The sequence below is a fragment of the Dicentrarchus labrax genome, unplaced genomic scaffold, assembly GCF_905237075.1.
Source record: "Dicentrarchus labrax unplaced genomic scaffold, dlabrax2021, whole genome shotgun sequence".
NCBI lineage: Eukaryota > Metazoa > Chordata > Actinopteri > Moronidae > Dicentrarchus > Dicentrarchus labrax.
This window is the reverse complement of record NW_026136717.1, coordinates 1,111,599-1,117,847: the sequence shown is the minus strand read 5'-3', so window position 1 is coordinate 1,117,847 and position 6,249 is coordinate 1,111,599.

Below are 6,249 nucleotides of genomic sequence, written 5' to 3'. Positions count from 1 at the left end.
TGAGATATTTCATATTGTATTCAAAACAGTATGAATCCAAATAGTGAACTGCAAGACTTTTGTGTAAAAGAAGTGATTTGGATGGATTACTCTGTAACATGCCTGCATTAGGTAATTTTTATTTAGAAAATAAATTTTTTGTCATATTTGCTAAAACTTTCACCGGTTCACTTTTGTGAAGTATTCTAAATGTAAAATAAACTGTTTGAATAAAGTATAAATAAAGTAAATTGTCTGATAGTACAATGGCCAAGCAGGGATAAGAAAACACTACATTTGTACGAAAAGAACGCTATTAAGTCTGTATGATTTTAAAAAATTCACACAGTGATGGCAAAGCCCATCCAACAGACACTAATCGACCCGCTCTGCCTCTGCACCACAGCCCCCCCTTAAGTTATCTCAGGACAATTTTCAAATAGGGCAAGTCTAGACCGAACTCCTTATAACAATATTGACAGAGACCCAACAGTACCACCATGAGCAAGCACTTGGTGACGGTGGCAAGTCCTTTTAAGAGCCAGAAACCTCTGACAGACCCCGGCTCTAGGTGGGTGGTCGTCTGCCTCGACCAGTTGGGGTGAGAGAGAGAGACAGCAAGACAGAGAGAGACTGAAAGAAAGAGAGAGAACAGAGGTAATGACAGAAGGACAGAGACAGAGACAAAGGTGCACAGCAACAACAGTAGCAACAACTACACTAATAGTAGTGACTGATGATGATGTTGATGAACATCAAGAAGATGATGACGACGACAACAACAACAACGATGGAGGACAATGAGCAGTGATTATGGTAATAATAGTATCTGTAGTAATAATAATAATAACAATAATATCAGTGATATTAGTAATGGCAGTCAAGCAGGACTATGGCGGAGGCACCACCAGGATCCATGAGAACCTGCGAGACGAGAGATAATTTTTCTAATGCAAATGCACATGCTTGACAAAATTATTTTTCTTTTTAGACAATAAGACAAATTTCCCAGAAACCATGCTTTTTTACTTTTTTGAGATTCCTTTTTTGCAGTGTATTACCAGTGTCCACTCAGTGTTGAAAACATCAAAGGTACACTTTTTAACCTCTTTTAACCGTTTACTGTTAGACAGCAGGAGGCTTTACATTCTTCCGTAACACTGTAATCATCTTCTTTGCCATCAGCAGCAACATCCCAAGTAGATACACCTGGTCTTTGGTATCTATATTCTCTGGGGTCTCTTCCAGTATACAGAATGCCAGTTCCCAAGGAAGGTGGACCCCCATGATTTTCTTGATATCTGCCTGAATATCTCTCCAGTGTTGCTATAGTTTGGGACAATCCAAGAAAATGTGGGTATGATCACCAACCTCACCGTGTTCTCTCCAGCAGAATTCTGAGGTGCTGCTGAATCTCATCAACATAAGGAGAGTCTGAAAAACTCTAATTCTGGTTTTCCACTCGGACTCCCTCCACGTAGGACTACTTGTTAACTTGTGTCAATCTAAACATGTCTTTTTCATCATGTTGGTGATAACACCATTAATTTCTCATTCATTCAGGTTCTTATTTATCACTCCATTCACAGTTAACATGGAAAGCATTCTAAATTGGATGGTAGTTCACAAATCTGCTTCCAGTCTACATGTGTCTGCAGGTAGTGTCTGATTTGAAGAAATAAAAGTCTTCTTTGTGTACATGATTTCCAATTTTCCCCTCAAAAGAAGCTGATCTACAGCCCTTTATCTGCTCATTCCAGAATCTGTTCAGTAAATAGTTTTAGATAAATATCAACTTCAGGCTTCAATGAACAACTTCCTGTTAGTCCTGCCCACTTCCAGTTTAAGCCCCACCCACTTCTAGCATGGCTATGAAAACAGATTTAGCTAGTTGACCATACAGATAATGGTGTACTTGCTCAATATTTGTGAACCTCAGCATGTTCAAATGACCATTTCAAATAATATTCATATTTATCACTGCACATCATGCTCAAGTTGTGCAAGGTAGTAAAATGTCTAAATAATGTCGAATACTATGGTATGCCTTGTAAAATGTTCAGCAGTAATGTATACAGCACAATCATATTCAGCCTTTTTTAAAATTTAAAATGAAGTCTTCTCCTCCATGATCCAATTTGAGTTGCTTGATTTTAATCTGTACAGTCTGTTTTTGGAGTGTAACAGTATTTGTAACTAGTTTGTGATGCTCTCTGTTCCTAATCCTTGAGTGAAATAAAACAAAAGTGTCTTTGGCAGCTGGCCCCCACTGGCTCTGCATCTCCGCCTTTGTTAGTTTAGTATAAAGAGGAAAGGAGACATTTTGTTTCTCAAATATTGGCCTTTTATTAATAAACCAAACATATCTATTAGCCTTCATATCCAAATATGTTAAACTCATAGGTAACATTTATTAAATTATACTGTACATAAATGTTTTCATAGGTGTAACAGGTACAAATTGATTTCCTTATTTGTTGGAGGGAGATGGTGTGTGTCTGGCGGAAGCAGCACATATCATACTGGCAATGCACAGAGAACTACCAGTAATGATGTGCTGCTACGGCCTGACACACTGCCTTAACATACACACACACAGAATCAAATAATCTCCAGACGTACTTTCCCTGTTGTTTAACAAGGTGAGCTCAGTGCGACTACAAAAACGGTTGACCATGTTATCTGTAAACATCTTATTTTGTCCACAAATCATATCCTTTGTGATGTGATTGTTCTTTGTAACAACAGCGTGAATTTCTGACAAAGAACATGAGACAGATAATCTGCGGAAAAAATCTAGTTCCTCTGGCTCCTCCTGGTACTGCTGAATGAAAACAACCAATTGGAGCTGAGAAAGATATAAAAACGCTTTGGGTTGGAGGCTTGAAGATAGTTTTATGCCTTTATTTTGACAGATAAAGATAGACAGGAAGGAAGAGATAGCATCAACGGGCCGCAGGGGTAAGGACTACGTTGGGGCGTGTGCTCTACCAACTGAGCGACCATGTGATTCCCAGGCTCCCAAAGTGTCACCCTGGGGATTGGGACTCACCAATCAACTATCTTTCTTTGTTCTGATTGGTTGCTTTCATCCAGGCCTGATGGATTCTCACAAATACCATTAGGAGCACTATTCAGTTCAATTCAATTTTATTTGTATAGCGCCAATTCATAACAGAAGTTATCTCAGGACACTTTTCAAATAGAGCAGGTCTAGACCGAACTCTTTATAACATTAATTACAGAGACCCAACAGTACCACCATGAGCAAGACCTTGGAGACAAGGGCAAGGAAAAACTGCCTGGGTGTGTGTGAGCGAGCGAGAGAGAGAGAGAGAGAGAGAGAGAGAGAGAGAGAGAGAGAGAGAGAGAGAGAGAAGAGAGAGTACAATACAATGCTACAATGTTATCTGACCCTAAAAAGAGAATTCAAACTGGCAAATTACCTGACCACAATAAAATGTCCTAAATTAAGAACAATGTTGACAATGTACAGACTGAGTGAACACAGCCTGGCCATAGAAAAGGGTCGCCACAGACAGAACTGGCTACCAGAAGAGGAGAGACTCTGCTCCCAGTGTGACAGAGGACAGGTAGAGACAGAGCTGCATTTTCTAACCTCATGCCCTAAATTCAAAACTTTAAGAGAAAAACAATTCACAAACATTTCCCAAATATACCCCGAATTCGAATTATTAGCAGACACACAGGAACTCTCCTATTTACTGGGAGAAATGCCAAAAAGTCAAATTATTGCAGCAAAATATGTCTCCTCATGCCACAAACTGAGGACAACCAGTGGATACTCAGATAAATGTATAAAATAATTGATTGTTTTAGTTGTTCTTTAATACACACGCACACACACACGTTTACAGTTTTATCTATCTATTTAATTTTAATATTATATAAATTTAATAATTTGTTATTACTGTTATATTGACAACAGACTACTTGTTTTAACTGTAGCCTTTTACTTTATTACTGTTTTAATTGATTGTAATTAATTACTTATTGACTGAGATTGATTGATGGTAACTGTGATTGAGTCAATCATAGTTACAGTATTACCAACAGTATAGATTATAATTAATTTGTTGTAAATATTGTTTTCCTTTATTGTTACTATTATTATTTTAAATTCCAAACGCTTGTTTGGAGTTAAGTTAGTAACATGCATTAATGGGACATGAATGAGTGCAGAAAGAGAGAGAGAGGAAGAGAGGAGCTCAGTGCATCATGGGAAACACTTTTTGAGACTATAGGAACCACAAGTAGCCCTGCATTCAGAGAACAGTGTTTTAGTCAGAAACCTGCTTTTTTCAGATTATCTGTCTCATGTTCTACTGTCAGGATATAGTGAAAGCTTCAGCAAATATTTAAAAAAAATTTATTTTTATAAAAGTGACCTACTGCAGCTTAAGCTTTAGGTTAAAAACCTTATTCATTCTCTTATGAGAAATGGATTTAAATTGTTGTAGAGTATCATGTTTATGTATAACCGTATATTTGATACAGAAATGTGTCATATCCATTTCAACAAACTGCTGCGTGTGCTGAAGACTCCACTAAACTAAAATCATATGATCACAGATACAAAGTGGATGTCCACACACAGAAAGTACTCTTTCACATGTAACCTACAGCAGGGCTGCAGTGGTTTTCAGTATTTAGTCTGGATCATTCATCATGTACTAACATATTCTCATTTATTTGAGCCATAACTGACTGTTTCTGTAGAAATGTTACATGTGGATAGATGTTAAATTGTACATATTTGGGTGCATTTCTAATACTTCTGGTAACGCCTGAAGGGGGACAGCCAGTTACACAACATCTTTCAGGCTGACACATGCAGCTGCTGAAACAAACAAACAAAAACAACCCAATGTAGCACAGGTTGTTAAACATGCTCTGCCAACACTCCTTCAGTGACTACACTCTTGGGGTCAGAGTGGTGTTTAACTGCTTATAAAGCACTGTTGTGTCTGCATCTGCACCAGAGTAAGAGTAGTTACAGAGAAACTCCACTGATGGCAACTAGACACATGAATATAAATCTGAATAAAAATTGTCATGCAATCACAACCGCTGTCCCAAATAATCAGTGATCTCAAAATCCCCCTCCCTGCAACATAATGTCGAAAATATCATGCAGAGATATTTTTCTAGTTGTTTCATTTCAATTTAAACTACCCCTTCATAAACAGTTAAAAAAAAAACACAATTCTAAAATCATTTTAAATAATTGAAAAGGTAAGATGTTAATAATGAAAATATATTCAGAATGTTTCACTTTCTTGAAGGACTTGACCTGTGAAGTGGCCCTCCTATGAGATAACAATACCAGCAGTGGCACCAGTGACAGTTTAGGTTTGAGACCCCTGCCCTAACACTACTTTTTTTATATACAGTTGTGATGCTACATTGGACATAGTTGCAGGAACACTACCCTGCTCTTGCTGCGCAGTTTATATTTGATTTTGGACATAGGTGTATATACTTTGCTCCATTATTTTAATAGTGGCTGTCAAAGACAAAAACATTGTTTAATGATCCATATTCCTTAAACTGTACTGTGTGCAAATTATTATTGCAAGACCACAGCGTAAGCAATTCAAGACAACAAGTTACTAATGTGAGTGTTCATGTGGTGAAGACCTCTGAAGATTAAAACTGATGGAAGGATTAATTAATTCATTCACCATCAAAACCACCTGTATGCTGCATACAATAAAGAGCCAATCAGAGCAGAGTATAAATTACATTCTAGGGGCACACAGTAACTCACCTGGCGCACCCCATGCAGTTCTCATTGCAGTGGCCCCTCCCCCCCTCGCACTTTTCCCCCTTTCCTGTCTATATTCCCCCTTCCTATCAAACATAAAGGGATAAAAAAAACAAAAATATCTTTAAAACAAATCAATTACACTGTGCAAAGCCTTTTTTAAAAATATGATTCACAGGTTTCATTCAGAATGCCAGATATATGCTGCAGAAGTTTTACTTTAAATTAAATTAAATTAATTTTATTTGTATAGCGCTAATTTATAACAGAAGTTATACAGGAGAACAGTAAGTGGCATTTTACTCCAGTAACTAATTACACAACTCAGAACCCTGTCATAACTCTAACAGATTTCACCCCAATGAGTCGTTCAGTCAATTTTCTCTTTCCATCAACCTAATTTTCTTAAAACAACAGATCGTTTCCAATACAAATGTTCTATTTTAAGAATTTTCACAGATCCAGTTTTACTTTCTTGATAC